The sequence below is a fragment of the Dunckerocampus dactyliophorus genome, chromosome 11, assembly GCF_027744805.1.
Source record: "Dunckerocampus dactyliophorus isolate RoL2022-P2 chromosome 11, RoL_Ddac_1.1, whole genome shotgun sequence".
NCBI lineage: Eukaryota > Metazoa > Chordata > Actinopteri > Syngnathiformes > Syngnathidae > Dunckerocampus > Dunckerocampus dactyliophorus.
In genome coordinates, this window is record NC_072829.1 from 7,018,934 (window position 1) to 7,037,119 (window position 18,186).

Sequence of the window (18,186 nt, forward strand, 5' to 3'; positions counted from 1 at the left end):
TTGTAGTGTCGCTGGGAGCACGTCCTGTTCCCAGCCTACTTTGCGGTAATGTTTTGGTGCAAATGCTCTTAAAGTTACATGTTTGACCAGGAAATAGCAAGTTCAAAGAAGACGGCTTTTTTATGTGGAACAACTGACAGTTTGTGTGGATCTTGTTAATGATTGTGACTGAGCTAGGACTCAGTAATTAAAGTCTACACACGACGGCTTCATTGATTGAAAAACAAAACTTTTTCGTGCATGAAGCTTCTACTTGAGTTGGTAATTTGGCCGCTATATGCGGTCAGATATTGACCAAGGGAGACAAAATGGGTGGTCGCTGGGCGCGTTAGACAGGTGACTGCTATACACAGGGTCTATAACATGTAAATTTGCTGCGGGGGATTTTTCAGCGGCTGCTATAGGCGGGTGGCCGTTCTATAAAGGTGGCCGCTAAGACAGGTTTGACTGTAATTATATGTATCTGCAAACACAACAAGCTTCTAATCACACACATGTTAATATGTGCGTGCACAAATTCAAAATGGCCACCAACCTGTCTATAACGGCCACCTGCCTATAGCGGCCACTTTTGCCGTTTCCCTTTAGTGGCCGCTATAGACAGATTTGACTGTATTACAGTTTATTATATAATTATTATAGTAATTATTTTAAAATACAGTATGTTATTCTCAAATATGACATAATTTTAAAATACGTGTTATTTTCTAAATGGTATGACTTCATTATTTTCAAATATATTTCTTTCAAAGTAGCCTAACTTTATTTTAAAATCTGACTATTTAATCTTACTTTTGATATTTTGACTTTATGATTATGACGTTAGACCTGTACATTTGCATGAGCATGCAGTAAAATACTGTCTTTTTTCCATGTAAAACTACAACTTTAAAACTACTCTTTGAGTCTGTCAACATGAACACACACGCACGCACACAAAGAACACACACTCGCTCTCTTTTCACCCCCCCTCTCCCGCTGCTTCCCCGACTCAGTGCGCATGCGTCGCGCTGCTCCGGGAGCGCTGCTTCGGCCTGTTCCGCGGCCGCTCGGTCATTTTCGCCTCTTTGTTGTACTGCTAGTGGATTTAAACTCGGATCCGACCCAATATCCAGCTGACTCCGGCGCTCTCAAACAGGTCAGTTCTCGCACTTGGACAAGGCAGCCCTCGGTGCTTCGGTGGCCGGTTTCGGGTGCCGGTTGGTGGCCCCCTCCTCCTCGTTTTTTAGCATGTCTCTTTCCGCTGGCTGCTACGGGGCATGCTATCTATACGTGTTGTTGAATGTGTGTGCGTGCGTGCGCGCGTGCTTGTTTGTTTGTGTGTGTGAGTGGTGTATGGCGGTGCCCGGCCCTGCAGTTTCACACCGGCGTTGGGGGTGTTTTAAGGGGAAAGGCAGGCTGGAGGCTGGCCGGGATGCACGCGGTTGTCCGCCCCGAAGCTGAGCCTGTCTTGTCTTCATGTCTCGTCTTACGCTTCCCTGGTCAAACACCTCCTCTTCTTCATCTTCTTTGGTCCTCCTTGAGGCCAATCCCTCAAAGATTAAGTCTCCAAAGTTGTGATATTGTTGTGGGGAGGACCTACATGAGGTCTGGATTAAATGTTGGGGGGGGAAAGTTGCTGCTTCCCCCTTTTTTGTGTTGTTTTGTCATGAGGGTGGATGTGGTCGAGACTGCTGCTGCAGACTGTGACATTGTGCGTGGGGGTGTGCATGCAGAGCAGCCAACAAGTCTGTTCAGTTTTGGTATTTATTTAATTGGATGAGGTCCATCTGCATTGTGTTTTTTAGTGTGTTCACCTACGGTGGCCGAGGGGGGCAACGTTCAAACCCTCCAAACTAGAAAAGATCCACAAATGCATTGGGAAATGAATGAAATGCTCCAATAACATCAACGCTGCAAATCAAAAGAAAAAGGCTCAAAATGCCAAAACCCACATATAAACCACGAAAACAACTGCTTTTACGGAACAAAACACAACTTTGCCAGGCTGTCAGGTGAGTGACACCAATGCTATGCTAACATTAGCTACATTACTGGTTGTTTTATAACATTGCATAGGGTTAGGGGCCAAGTGTTTAACAAAGATTTAAATAAAAATGTACCTTTTCAATACGCCTCTTCAGAAGTCAGTCAACTTTCTTCTGGGTGTCCCGCTCATGTCATGACATCCATCAAGTGTGGCTTCTCTGGTAAGGCCTGGCAATTTTTGCTGTGTTCCGTGAACTTGCAGCATTTGTTTTATGGATTGTGTGTGTGTTTTTGGCATTTGCAGTATTTTTCTTTTGTATTTATAAAAGAGAACAAGATGATGTTGCTTCAACAGTGCAACAGGTGGCCAACTTTCTGAAATCAAAGGTGGTTGATGTCAGCAGCATGGGTACATGCATTCTAATGTCTGGCACGCGCAACAGCACCACACCTGTCATCATTATCATAAAGTTCAGCAACATAAAAAAACAAGATGGCATTGCAAAGCAAGCTGAAGGGAACAAACGTCTACACCAATGAGCATCTGACAAAATGCAATGGTGACATCGCTGAGAAAGCACACGACTTTAGGAAGCAGGGGAAAAATCAAGGTTCAAGTTAAATGGAGGATCGGAGGAAGCCAAAGCACTTGTTGTCAAAGACATTAAGGAGAAGTGGGCAAATCGAAGAGACATCATCTCGACTACAAAGAAATAAAAAGACAACAAACAAAGGCTTGATGCAGCTTGCAGTCATCAACAATTGACTGTAACAGCTCTACAATAATGTCATAGGTTATGCCAAATTTAACAGTATGAAGCAACATATTTCATCCACTGATCATCAACAATAAGTTACTGCATAATTTATACCCAAAGATTGCAGCATTTTCCCGTTATTCCAATCTTTTCTGTGTTTGAAGTGTGAGGACGTTGCTGCACTTTTCCCCCCTGTCCTCCATCGTATTAATCTGCGAAGACATCCAGGCTGACAGTAGGTATACTTTGGCCGCAGCATCCCGTACGTTTCAAATGAATGGTTCCGTGGGCCATTTTCTCAGTTTTCTGAGTCAAGTTATGTACGTAAACGTGTACAGAACAGTATCGACAACGCTCAGCTAACGACAGCCAATGCAAAATGATAGTTAATGGCTTCACAGATTCCCTGAGCCACTTTTGGCTTCATTTGCTGACAACATTACAGCACAGATATGGTGCATGGTTGGGACATCTCCACAGTTGTTATCGGAAGTTTCCACTACATGAATTACGTGGGTATTGGAATCGGATCAACCCCATCTCTACCCTCAACAGTCGCCATCTTGGCTATGTAACAAAATAATGGTGACTGAGGAGCCAACCTGTGGAAAGTAGTCAACAGGAGAGAAAGAAGCGGGTAAATATTGCAATTATTTTTGGTAAGTGCGCAACAACAGTCACCGCTGTGGGACAGCACGACGCAATTTGCGCACTAAGGAATTAAGCACACAGTGTACGCAGAATACATATGTAGTGTACTGCATTTGAGACACGACCCAAATGTGTATTATTCTGCTTGCCTTATTTAGCTCCATGACAGGATCAAAATATTATAAACCTTTTTTTACAATAGTGACACATGCTGAGCATTAAAGTCATGTTGCAATAAAGGCTTTGTTTGTAGTGGTGTTCATGCAACCTAATATGAACATATTGGACATACAGTATATGACATAAAACATCCTCTTTGGTTAAAAGCTGATATAGATACAGGTGCGTGCATGTCCAGTATACTACATCATCCCTACTGGGTTTTATGCGTTTTTAATTTAGCAGCATTAAACACATTAAAAAGTCTCATGTGGTCATGATTGCACAAACGTTTTGGAAATATACACTGAACTCTTACAACTTAAAAGAGTTCAGCGAGAAAACCATTTGGAATTTGAGCCAAAACATCAAGTAGAATAATTCAGACCTGAAACACAAAGCCAAAGAGGAAGATGATAATGACAACAATATAACACTATTAAACACACTCTTTGAATGACAGATACATGCGCTGTTGAGTGGTTGCAATTCACCATTAAAAAGGAGAGAAGAAGCTGGTTAAAATTGTGATGATCATATTCTGTGCACAATGACAATGGATTTGCGACAGGAGTACACTGTCAAAATTTCTGTACTCAGGAACTGAGTACCCACTACGTACTGAAGTGTACTGACTCGGGGTGTCATGAGACGGGACGATGTACGAGATTGGGTCCACGAGAACGAGACTTTTAACATTATTTTTGAGAAAAGTACAATGAAAAAATATGACTGGACAAACATTTTTATTTAACCGCGTTGCAAAACAATTCAGGTGCATTTTGAAATGTTTATTGTCCCGCAAAACTAACGCTAAACAATATTGTCAACATGTTTTGACACCAGATAAACCCCTGGATTACTCCTTTTCTAACCCCAACATTGGGTGATGTATATACTTTTCCGGATATTGCGATCGAAAGGAACAATTTGTGTTCTGCGCATGTTCTATTGAAAAATAATCTTGTGTTTTTGACAGGAAGTACTTGTAAATGTGGCGACACGCAAAACCCCACACTTTCGGAGCAAGGAGGAAACAAGCCTCCTTGTGTGGTGAAAGACAGGAATCGTTATGTCTTTTATTGATGGTAGAAAGTGCTATGATAGCGCAATCTATCTGAAGGTGAGCAAGAAGTTCCGCGAAGAAGGGTTTGCACGACCGCACCTCTTGTGGATGTAGCATGGGTATGGATGGCACAGCGCCAGCTCCATTTCCTATTTCTTCACGTTCTCGCCTTCCATTAATGAAGAAAGTCAGACAGAATAGTGTCAAGTACTGGTGGTGGGTCAATACCAGCACCAAATCTCATCAAAGGCGTTCATTATCCGCTGTGCCGGTGTTGTTGTTTTTGTATACAGTTGAATACAGGAAGAAGCGGAAATTAAGCGCATTGCGTCATGATTTATTTCCAAGCGTCGCAACATTGTCTGTGCGGTTTTTTTCCCTTCCATGTCACGCATGTAAACAAGTTATGTTTCAGAAACCGGAATATTGACCTTAACCCGAATATTGACTGCATGTAAACATAGTGAATGACGATAAGCTAACTTCAGCAACCTCCGTAAATTGAAGGACACCACTGACTTCAAAACATGATTGTGTAGTTGCCAAATGTCTCCACATGTCAATGTTGAATTATTTTGAAGTATTCTTTGCTTGCATCCTGGTTCTATCCAACTGCAGCCTTTCTGTGCTCTAGGCATGTTTATCTATGACTGAGCAACGCCACTATTGCTATTATTTCATATGATGGAAATGAATTTAAAGTTTTGAGGTTTTCTTTTTTTTTTTTTTTTTAAAGACGCTCAGTGCATGAACTAAAACTTACTTTCTTCTTGGCCTGCTGACTACCGTTAGTTAGCTACACTTTCATGCGACACATGTTGCATAAGACTACACATGAAAATGAATTTGTTTGCAGGCTTACTGATTCGTGTTGGCTTGTTTCAGGATAACTGCTCTAAATAATCAGAATTATTACCAATTTCAAAGAAGAGGTGCAGTGTCTACTTCCATCAGTGCACTTGAATTAGTCCCAAATTGGTTAGCGATAATCTGTACCGAAAATGTTTATTTGATTTACTCGGTTCTTTTCTCCTTTTTAGTTAAAAACTGTAACCACTTGATGAAGCATTATCTCCAACATTTGGATCACCCCATAAAATATCTGCCAGATTTTCTCTCTCTCTTTCCATTTTACAAGAATGAAAAAAATGAATATTATTGATTAGTAAAGTGTTTCCCACACATCAGATAAAATTTGGACCTTTTCGCCCTCATAAACACAGTATAGCACACCTGGTCTGCCAGATGATAAGAAAACTGAAAAGGAGGGATCGGCGTTGCCAATTTCGAGATAATCCGACCACCCTAGATACTCTCTACATGTGACAAATCTAGTCACAAGACTTTTGGTGACTCTGACATCAAAGCAGGTATCTGTCTTCTCAACGAGCAGCGAGTGCTGCTGTGTACACCTCCCCCATGTTAAAGCACGTCTTGATGGTGGAAAAAAAACAAAAGCAAAAAGGAGCGACAGGAGAAAGTTGATTTGGCCTAACAAAAGTGGGAGAACGTCAGTGTTTTGCAAGTCTCAAGTGTTCAATCCCAAGTCTCAAGTCAAGACGTGCAAGTCTCAGGTCAAGACAAGACAGGTCGATTTAAGTTAGAAGCCATAGACTTGAAATTTTCAAGTCCTTACACGTCATAAGCATTAAGTTTTTACCAAATAAAATACCATGACCTTCTAATTGGCAAATGCAAATGAAATTCTTCTTGGTAGCATGGTGACACATCCTGGTGTTAATCACTGCCACTCTCCAGCAGTCTGCCACACCCTTGTGTGTTCTTCAACCTGATTGGATGTTAATAGATGCATTCAATGAGGCAGATTCTGTTGGGAACTTTGGTGTCTTGCTGGAAATGACATAATAATGGTCACGTTAGTTGAATACTTAAATGGGGACACATTTTACTCAACACACTGACTGAAAATGTATTTTCAAGTCATCAGACTAAAGTCCGAGCCAAGTCCTGAATCACTGATGTCAAAGTTCAAGTCGACTTGGAAGTTTTTGAAGTCAAGTTGAGTCATCCAAATGTATGTGCACCGCTGCTTTCTAAATATACGGTAGTTGTTTTGCTTTTCATGTTATTTACTCTCTTTTATGCTCATGCCAATTTGGGCAATTATGCAAATTTGATGATTACGTCATTGCATAACTCTCCCTGCAACCCACCACCGTCACAAATAGATTGCAGTCCTGTGGGAAACACTGTAGTGTTTGTTTCTCTCCTTTTCAAGTATGGAAAGAAAGGTCTGGTAGTCCCTCCCCTTCCGCTACTTACACGAGATGGCAACTATTGACGGTGTTAAGTGTGCAGCACTGCACACTCATCATTTTGATAGTTTTGAGTGAAACACCCGGGTTATTACGCACTTATGCACTCAAAAGACTAAGTATAAGTACAGAAGGGTGCAAATGGAGACACAGGAATAGTGTGTTTGCAGTTTAATCTGCCCCACAGCATCATAGGAGTGTTTGATAAACAAGCGCATGGTTTTGGACGCTTTCCTAAATGGAGAATGTCTCGCCTACAAGGGAAGCTACTGTAGTCTGGAGAATCTGCCCACATCCTCGCGTCTGTTGTCACGCTCTCCTCCTCAATGCAGCTTCCTTTTGATGCTCCATAAGAACGCAACTGATTGGAGATGATGAGTGGAAGTCAATCGCTCTGTTGCTCTTTGTACTCAATATGGGGGAACTTCATCCTGTTGAGGCATATGAGGGAGTGGAAACAGAAATGTAGTTATTGAAAACAGTGTCTGAGTTGTGTACAGTTGTACCTTGTTGATCACGGTTAATTGCTTCCAGACCCGACCGCGAGCATAGACAACCTGTTTATGACTTTATAAATACAGTTTTTACCATTATTAGAGTCCTGCAGACATGATATGACACCCGTCATAGCCACTTTCACACCCCTATTATGCTTTGTTTACACCACATTGCGCAACTCTTATGGGCAGGCTACGGGATCACTGAAGGGGCGCGAGAGACAGCCGTCGCCTTAAGCACAGAATGCTACCGAGCTAATTAGCTAGCTTCCAAGATATTTATTCTAAATGTAAGAAAGGGTTTCAAACGGTGAGGGGAAGAAGGACAAACTAAGAAGCCAAAAACTTACCACTTCCACATGGAATGGGAGGCGAACTTAATTTTACTATGTCATGTCAGACAGGCCATGTCCAACTACATGCAGTGTTAAGATAATGTGTCTCAACTGTCTCATCATTGTAACATTACAATGACGACGACGAGTGACCAGAATACTGCATATAGGCACTACACACTACATATTAGGCCATGAAATGGCAATATTTATATATTCATTTTTGATAAAACGCGATAGAGTGAGAGCGATGTTCGATCTGCATTCTTCTTCTTTTGGTCGAAACTCTTGGATTGTGATAGAGTGAGAGCGATGTCCGAACAGCATTCTTCTCCTCTTGGTCGAAACTCTCGGATTCCAGTCTACTCCGCAGACCACGCTGACTCTCGGGTTGGGGTCAGCTTCAGCCCCCCCACCCTCACACAGAGAGCTGCACAGGGACACGCCCCCGTCAACCGTTTACGTGATAATGGTTTTCAGCAAACAGAAAAAAAGAATTGGATATTGGATATAAGTCATTTTTCGTTCACCCCAGTTTTTGTATGTTTATGTATATTTTTTTTTGTATGTTTTCCTCGAAAATGTTGACCAAAATTTTGCCTCGGTTTTTGTACAATATTGCACATAAGACTAGTGCGTTTGCGCTGCACTGTATCGTTCGGCGAAACTGAGTCCCCAAACAAAGCACCCTATGCTTTGCTGACACCATGCATCTTTTTTTGAGTGCGACTGCTGAATAACCCGCCATGGGGCCAAAGAAAGTTTCGAGTCCCAGCATTTTGATAAAGAAGGTGAGAAACATGATTGAATTCATTCTGGCCAGGATGAATAAGAATTCTGCATCAACAATAAGTTGCATCCATTCATCATTTAGAATTATTTTGCAATGTTTTCTAATGTTTTTAAAACTATAATTATTCTGTATAAAATTTTTGTTAGTATTTTTGGGTGTCTGGAGCAGATTAATTTGGATTACCTACGGGAAAAATTGCGTTGGTTTCCATTTTCAAGGAAATCTTTTGTCTTGGAATTTGCAATCAATTTCTCCCATCCAAAATAGTGAAAACACAAATGTAGTGTTTACTTGCTTAAGTCAGGAAGGACACTGGTGTCTCCACATAGCGTCTACATTGAAATAACGTCTACGCAAAATGTGTCAGATTGTCTCAAAGAAATCTTTCCGACAAATCTTTAACAGAAATGCAGAAATGAATGCAAATATCGTACATATTAATCATTTACATTTATATGCATTTGTTACCTCTCTGGTATGTCATTTACATGTGCTACATGGATATCTGTCATATTGCGTTCATAGTTGCATCATTCCCACATTTTTTTCAGCATCTATCAGGTTGTCGCTTGTTTATTTAATTAAGCAATAAGATTTAAGATTGTTGTTGTTTTTTTTTAAATAAAAAAATAACTCAATGTCCTGTTGCACAAGCACAGTGTCATGGACGCCAATAAATAGATGGATAAGAGTGTGTTGCAAGTTTGCCTGCTGACGTTTGTGATGTGCTAATCGACTAAAACAGCATCTTATCACTGCCAACCTGAGAGACAACAATGGCAACAAACCACACTGATCTTTCAGCAAAATGTTTCTAGACCAGGGGTGTCCAAAGTGCGACCCCATGGCCTCTGCCTTATATTTTATAAAAAAAAAAAAACTAATATTGTTTTTAGTGTCTTTAATGCACAACATGTGTAAGTGGCCGCTGGCATCTCTTAGTTTTTCTGTATGTGGCCCTCAGTGGAAGATATTTGAACACCTCTAATCTAGACAGTCTGTCTCCTATAGGAGAAGCAACAATGTGTGATGAAAGGTCAGCAAAAGGTTTTAGGCCAACGATAACGTCCGTAATGGAGCGTTTCCGCTTCTATTTAGCACCTTTGTCACTTTAATGAACCCGGAAAATCTCTGCAAAGAAGCGTCAGCCGGCCAAATGAGAACTTAATTACTTGCTCGCTTGCTGATCGGCTAATAATTGTCATCACTGTCTGTGTGTGTCTTTATGTGTGTGTGTGTGTGTGTGTGTGTGTGTGTGAGGTGTCCAACAAAAAGGCCTTGGTATCTCACAATAGTGTGTACAGCCCCCACATTTCAGCATGCGGTTTTATTACAGTGTATCCTCTCAAGGGACAGTACTATATGAAGGTAAACTTGGACATACTTGAGTAGGGATAGGAAGATTCACCGGTTTGCATCGTGCTGCATCGGTAGACCAACTTAATATCTTTGCATTTTGTATCGATTAAATTTGGTTTTGATGTATTTTAACAAAAAATTACCAAAATTGTATTTAAAACTTGCCCCATAGGTAACAACATACAACAACAAGGCAGGCATGGCTATAACTGTTATGGTCGCCACATACGGGAGGCTACAAATGACTGCGATTAGCGGAACTCATCGACAATGAGTTCCGCCAATCACACAGGAGGCGACGAGCGTCTATGAGCAGCGACACCCGTGAGCTACTGTTCACATCCAGAGCGAATTGTACGAGTCTCCCACAGTTTTGATTGGCTGTCAGATGTGGAGGGAATTTGGGGATATCAAAGTAGTTCAGAGGAGGAAAAGCGGCCTCTGTTGATCGAGTACTCTTCCTAGTACCGGATCCTGCTAGTATTGAAGATAAACTTACATAAATGTCAGTGTAAAATGAATGTAAACTTACCAGATATGTTTACTCTGGCACTTTCTGGGATTGCGTCGCAAGCCAGCGTGTGCATGATGACACGCGCGGACATCACGCGCGATATCGCCTTCCGTGTGTCGCGGCCATTACATTTAACCCCACACTTCAAATCTAAGGTTAGGCAACACTTTGGATTGTACAAGAAGAGACACAGGCAGCTTGATAAAACAAACTGGATTTGCAAAATGTGCCACGCTGCTGTCAAATATGACTAACCTTATAACTCATTTGAAACGCCGACATGGAATCAGCATCGAGAGTGAGACGCCTGTCAGTTCACCGGCTTCAGTGGCAGACCCTCCTCGCTTTAACTCCAAACATGGTGAGCCGAGGATTTCATGCTTTCTCAGCGGAAACTGGCCATTAATTCCACTTGCAACGAAGCCATAACGGATGCTATAGCCTACTTTATCTGTAAAGACATTCAGCCTTGCGTCATGATGGAGAACGAGGCATGCTTCATGTATAGGAGCCTTGGTACAAAATTCCCAATAGAAAGTTATTTGCAGACAAAGAAATACCCGGTCTGTATGAGAAAGTTAAAATGGCCATTTCTGGCTCACTAAATAGGACCCCAAAGAGTTGCATTAACTGTGGATGGTTGGAGATCTTTTGTTTTTATGTCCTACTTGAAAAATGTTTACAGTATATTTTATACTGTTAGGAGTTCATATATAGTAATCCCTCATTTGTTGCGGTTAACTGGTTCCAGACCCGACAGTGATAAGCACATTTCTGCGAAGTAGGATTCCTTCTTTACAAATGGAATATTTTTGTAGTTAGAGCATAGAAAGCCTGTTTATGACCTTCAAAATGCGGTTTTAACATTATTAGATCCCTCTGGACAGGAAATAACACCTCTATTGTCACTTTTACACTTGTATTACCCAATATAGTAGGTATAATAATAGAGAATATGACATATTAGACATATATGAGACATAACATAGACTGACACGTTAGCATTGACAGCGTACTTCCTGCAGTGGCTATTGTCTCATCGATGTAACGTTACTGACATCTAGTGACCAGTGTAGAATACTACTGTAATGCCACTGTGGTTAAGCAGAGACTCATGATGCTCTTCAGTCACTTTATTAAAAGCAGAGAACACCTATGCAGTGAACATTCACACAGGAGCTGCTGTCAGCCACAGCTCATGCCAGTCACCCGCACCCTCCACACAGCTAACACTCAGCTAAACACGGCCAACTCTAGCGAGCTGACGTCACACACGTCACTTCCCACGTCACTCCTCAAAGGCGCACACAATAGCTCACAGATATTACACTACATATTATGTCTTCTGAATGCCTTATATTTGTATTTTCTCTCTCGTGGACGAGCTATGGTGGTTGAGTAGAGAGGGCCTGATCAGTGCATCACAAAAGTCAGCCCTAACGAGCCGTGTCACTGCAGCTCGAAGATTTTTTGGTGCACATCTATGGAGTTATATTTGGGCCTTCATTTTGAGGTAGCAAAGGCAGATTCTGAGCCATATTAACATGCAATAACTACTGTTATTAGCACTTTCAAATACCTTGTATATTACCTTGTGTACAAATTATGCTCTTAACTTGCCTTGCCTTGCCTTTCCTTGCCTTACTGTTGTGTCAGTGTACAGCTTGTACGGTTGAAAATGAGTCAACACACAGCCATTATTGACTGAAGTGAATAGCAAGATCACTGTGTCCTGGTAGCATCACGGTCGGCATGGAGCTGCAGGAATGCTGCCGGTATCGAGGGCACTGTAGTTCACTGAGGGGCAACATGTAAAAAAAAGAATAGTATAGAAAAACCCGTACGTTGACATGTTGCCTCACACAGAAAATAATTCAATTGCCGTGGAAGAATTGCAAGAAACCTGGTGCTTTTGGAGGTCTGTTGTAGTTCATCCCAAAGGTGTTTCATGGGTTTGAGGTCTGGGTTCTCCCCATGAGACTCACCCATCTATGGGCTTTTACTAAAAAAAAATGTCTTAAGAGCCACGTCCGACTCAAGTGTGTAGCAAGATAATTGTGTTTTGCTTACAGTCAAGCATTGTGGTGGTTGGGTCATAGTCTGGGGCTGCACAAGTGCTGCCGGCATGCAGAGCTGCGGTTAATAGAAGGAAAGATGACTGTGAAATACAGCATGATCCTCTCCCTTGTGTTTTCCAACATGATAAGAAACCCAAACTCGTCTCCAAGATGGTCAGGGGCCTTGCTGAGGAAGCTGAAGGTGACACGCCTTCTAGACCGGAACCCATTTGAGCACCAGTAGAGCATCTTCAAGCAGAAGGAAGGAAGGTTTAGGAGATTAGGCGCGCAACCTGTGTAGCTCTGGTGAATTCCCTGACCAGCGTGATTGAAGCAGTGCTAGATAACAATGGTGCTCACATCAAGGACACAGCTTGTGTTGCCAGATATTTAGATAATAATGTCTGTGTGTTCACTCATTTTCTGTGTATAGTAACGATGCAAGCCATGCAGTGACTACTCTATGAAGTATATACAGGTTTACTTTATATAGTATTGCCCCTTGACAAGATATTATGCTCACTTCTAAATGTAAAAAAACTGTTTTATAGACAAAATAATTAAAATATTAAGCCTTAAGACAAAGGGGGATGAACAATACAAGATGTTGCTTTTACTTTCCTTCATTATTTTCCTGCCACGTTTCTTGTCTGCACTCTCCTAGCACCATTGAAGTGTTTTGACCTGTAGTGACACCCCCCGCCTGCCCCGTCTCGGGTGTCACTATTCCAGACGTCACTAGGTCAAGAGCTTTTAGAGAGGACATCCACTCTGACCTTAGCACTTCAGCAGCACAGCAGGTGGAAGAAAAAGGTGACAGGTAGTTAGCTGGGATTTACCCGCCTTCAGTGGTGAAGGTCTCAGAGACGTACATCGAAGTTGTTCAAATATTGGAGTATGTCTGTGGGAATTTCTGGCCATTTGTGAGGACAGAGGTTGTTTTACTTCTTACATTAAAGCCCTCCAAGCGGACCTTGCTTTGTTCACAGGGAACAGAAAAGTGTCTTCCCCAAAGTGTTCCCACAAAGCAAACACTAGCGCACAATTGTCCACAATGTCTGGCTAAGATGAAGAATCAAGACTGATGGTGTCTGTGGCCATGTGAGACAGCGCACCAGTCAGTTGAGAACAACAGTCCATGCAGCATTTCAGTTGCTATTGATCGTGTGTTGTAATGTTTTTGTGCTCTGAGCAGCAAGACAAAGTACACAATGTTGACACGAGGGCTGTCAGTGGTACCTTGATGCACGATGTCAGGAAGACAGAGTCCACTGGCTAGGTGGTCACATATGATGTACTCGTATGTCATGATGCTCTTTGACGTCTCCTTCTCCAGCAGCCTGAGATGCTTGTTTGAAACGTGAATCAGGATGGTGTCCGTGTGTGAGTGTGCGTGAGAGAGAGGTGCTAAAAATGACCCCTCATCCTGTTTGTAGGCGCCCCACTGGCACTGTCTGGGTCATTGTTGTGGCCACTGTCCCATGAGCGTCATGTGACACACAGTGGTTCCTTTTAAATTCCCCCCCCAAAAGTTGTATAACTTGTGCGGTTTGGAGTGGGACAGGAGGACACAAATGTTAGCAACACTAGCATATCTATGTGTGCTAAAGTGCTAACATTACACTCACATTTTAAAAGAAAATGATGACAGTTAGAGCTCCCACAGCTTTATTTGAAGATGTGTCGTGAAGCCTTTTTTGGACAGTGGTGGGCGCATTCACCAGGCGGGCAGATCAAAGGCGGTATGATGCACATACAGTGAAACCTCGGTTAACGTTGAAAATTGATGCCACAGTTTTGCCCCTGCTTGCATGCATTCACCAGTTAGTGTACAATATGACACGTGTCTTTTCATGTTATTAATACACCACGTGAGTCCAACTGTGTTAATGTATAAAAAAAAAAACGTCCTTCCTTGTTAGCGTCCTCGTAGCTAGCTAAACAAAATGGAAACCGGAACCGGACGTTACGTCTCCCGTCTATGATGTCATCAGCGGCCGATTCTCAAAATTGTTAACACAAACGCAATTCTAAATGCATGTTAATGACGAATGAAAGGGATAAATAAACCTTTAAGTTTACTTTCACCAAAGACGTGACTGTTCACAAAGACGCGATGGATGTGGCAGCAAGATCACCCAATGCCACCTTCCTGTTTTCAGTCACGTCCAGAATCACGTCATCAATGAAGGTAAAAGTAACCATAAATGTTAATTTATCCCTTTCATTCATCATTTATATGTTTATATGCTTTTCAAATTGTTTTATGCATGTAAAACTATAAAAGCGTGTTTTGTGTTAACATTTTTGGCTTTCTGGAACGGATTAATTGGATTTACATTATTTCTTATGGGAAAACTTGATTCGGTTAGCGTCTGTTGCGATGTTGGACCTTCTGGAATAAATTCATGACGCTAACAAAGGTTCCACTGTACATGAAAAAGGACCCTTTTCCTTCATGATGTCATGAAAAGCCGCAACTTCAAAAGCAACTGTGAGCGCCTCTTCTCTCATAAGTGGAGCAAACAGTGAGTGAGATGATAGATTTCTCATGTTTGGTGCTCATAAACTGTCTCCAGGTACCCACACTACTGATGGAACATCATCAAAAAGGTACTTTTGCACTTTTTATTTAAAGGTCTCATTGTCTTTGTCCACGTCTATAAGGGAGCAGCTTGTTGAAATGCTTTTTGATGCTTGAAGGCAGCTGTACTTTTTTTCTGAGGCGAGCCAAATGTAACTTTAACTTCCAGTTCTATTAACTAGGGTGGGGCGTTCTCGCAAATTTTGGTTTTGATGCGATAGCAAGTAACTACAGGGCCAGTATTACCCGACATTAGTTTCCTCAGCACAAACTAATCATTCCTGTACTGTAGTTCTCTTTCCGCAAGGAGGTGGTGGGCAAAAAACCTCAGTATGGTTTTGTCTTCAGTGTGTGGACGTCTGCCTCTTCTGTAATGTTGGAGGAGGCCATTCGTCAATGCAAAAATTTCAACGCGCTGAAGCTCCCACACTCCTTTTCTAGTCTGTCTACACATTTTTCTGCTAGCGGCCCCAGTGGGAATCCCGAAGCTTTTAGCACGAGTGCAAATGTGCAGCTAGCGGGAAAAGATAGTTTGACTGCAGCAGTCCATCCTCATCAAAACATCAATTAAGATCTTTCCATCTGAGCTGGACGTGACTGAACATCATTAAAGTCAGGTTGTTGTCTTATTCCGCTAGCTGGCAATGCATTAGAACATTATATTGGCCTTGCTACTAGTCTAGTAGTACACCACATCACTCAGCACCTTGTGTCATGTTTGTGTTTGGTTGTAGACCACTTCCTAGTTAGTGGAGGGTTATGAACAGTACCATGATGATTCTTCCACTTTGTAAGGAATTAGTTTCTCTCTGCAGGATTATTAAACTTGAGACATCATTGTGTAATTAGCGTAATTGACCATGAAGCTCTTGAATGTAATTGTAATGGACGCTGTAGGAGAGAGGGCTAACATTGTGGGCAACAAAACGTGAGTAAAAACCACGAATAGCAAAACAAATACATGTTAGAAATGCAAATTAACTTTTCCTCTATCACCTCGATCGTTTTTTGAATGTCACAAACGAGACTGAGCTCCCTGTGAGTGCTTGTAGGTTGTGGAGAGGCCCACAGCAGCACCCGCTGCTTGTTGAGAAGAGCAGTAAACCCTGTTTTGTCGCGGTTACCTGGTTCCTGTGATAAGCGACTTTCCACAAAGTAGGATTCCTTATTTACAAATCGAATATCTTTGTAATTACATCATAGTAAACCAGATAACAACTATATTTAGAAGGTCGTTAACATTATTTGAGGCTTTAAGACTTGAGACAATAAGAGAAAATAAGGCATTTAAGACATAAATAACTTCCTTGTGTTCTGGCGGCGAGGCGCGGACAAAAAGTGACGTTGAGGGTTCAGCGTTGAGTTTTGTCTCAGCCTGTATTGTGTTTGTTGTGAGGTAATTCAAACCTGCAATAAAAGCCTGTTGTTCCGCCGATCAAGTCTGGTGCTTGTATGGCTCGTTACAGGAACATTACTGACACCCAGTGTAGAAGACCACATATCATTACGTCTTTGAGTGAGTATTCTGAATGTCGTAGCCTTATATTTAAAGTTCATTTGGTCATTTTTACGCTTGAAAATGCTTAATTTAGGCAAAAAACCTGTAAAATTGGCTTAAATATGCATATAGTTGAGGTATTCACCCACGAAACAGTATTATTTATTAAGGTATTTTTGAAAAACCGTGATAGTGAAGTAGTGAAATTCTAAGCACGAAATGGCAAGGGATGACTATGATTTCTTTGCTTTGATTTCTCCATTAGAAAGCCCACTGTTACAATGTTTACTGTACATGTTAATGTCTTTGTCCATAGATAATTCATGAAGCATGAAGATTTCACACTTTGTTCGGCGGTTCTTGAACACACTACAGTTATGGACTAGAAGATGTGAGGCCTATACTTAACTTTCTTACCAAATGAAAAGTCAACTGCTGTGTTGATGGCATTTTTAACTCTGCTTCTTAAAACAACTCATACTCACCTGGCCTGTCAAACAATAAGAACATGTAGCAAGAGGGATCAGTGTTGAAAAACTTTGTTGCTATATTTAGCAAGTATATCACTTTTTTTTAAAGTGACCAGCGACAAATCTAGTGACTTGAGCGAATGCATGTATCGCTCTTCTCAATGAACAGTGGGAACACTGGCTAGTTTTGTTTTCCATTTCAGTTATGTCGACGTCAGTCAGCCAGTCTGAGGCCGCACAAGGGTGTGTAGTTACAGTAAATTCCTGTATCCTCCACAGTTTCCTGGAAATGTTTGTTTTGATGCTACTATTTACTGTTTTTAATGTTTGTCAACATGAGCGGTGTGAAGAAGCTCATAAAAAGATCGCTGTAGGTGTCAGGGACTCAAGTGTACGTCTTCCCCTGCTATTGTGTGAGGGCTCTCTCCAGTGGCGTGAAGCTTGGGCTGCAGGACGGAGGAGCCTTCACACAGAATTAAGACAGGACAATAGCTGTGTGAGTGTGTGACCCACAGTGGGCGAGCTGTGTACATTCACCATCGTTTGTGTGAATAGTTACACTTGGGCAGAAGTGTGTGTGTGTTTCTGAAGCCAAGCTGCAAGAGGAAGATGCCTCTCCTCCTCATCTTCCTCCTGCTCCCGGGGCCAACCATACAAGCCTTCAGTGTCCGTGTCTCCAGCTGGACGCCAAATGACACTGACGCCAAACACTCCAATGGCCAGAGGCGAGCCAACAGGAGCTCTTTGTGACGCCCGAGTGTGTTTGAGTGCGCGTTTGACTCTGTGTGGCTGCTAAAACACTTTGACTCTTTATTGTATTCTGGGCGCAACCACTGTATTTTTAGTCACAGTTTTGCTTGGAACCCAATCTGTGTATTTGGACCCACCCGGCTACACACGTTCCCCATCCAGATTACACCGTGACAAACTTAAGAGACAAGACTTTCCGGTGGGATGTGACCGATTCCCATCCTGCACTTTCTACTAGAACTGGAAGACGTGGGCAGAACTCGGGACTTATCAGGCCTTGATCTTGCTTTGCTGGCTGTACGGGAGCACATCCTGTCAGTCTGGTTCATTCAGTATCAGGCCAAATTCATCCCTCGCTTGGCCCGCAAGTTCAGTTCAAAACTTGAAAGCTACAAACACCCTTTGCTGCAGATTCCAACAAACAGCAGAGTAATGTCATACAAAGGATATT

The 18,186-nt window shown here is 42.0% G+C and overlaps 1 protein-coding gene across 1 annotated transcript in view; it reads left to right on the forward strand.

The window, feature by feature from the left end:
* The first annotated feature begins 1,015 nt into the window (after positions 1 to 1,015).
* The window catches only part of LOC129190394 (polycomb group RING finger protein 3), a 44,812-nt gene continuing 27,641 nt past the window's right edge, over positions 1,016 to 18,186 (forward strand). Inside the window, exon 1 of the mRNA XM_054793069.1 lies at positions 1,016 to 1,138. The gene's annotated coding sequence lies outside the window, so the exon portion shown is untranslated. The remainder of the gene's footprint in view (positions 1,139 to 18,186) is intronic.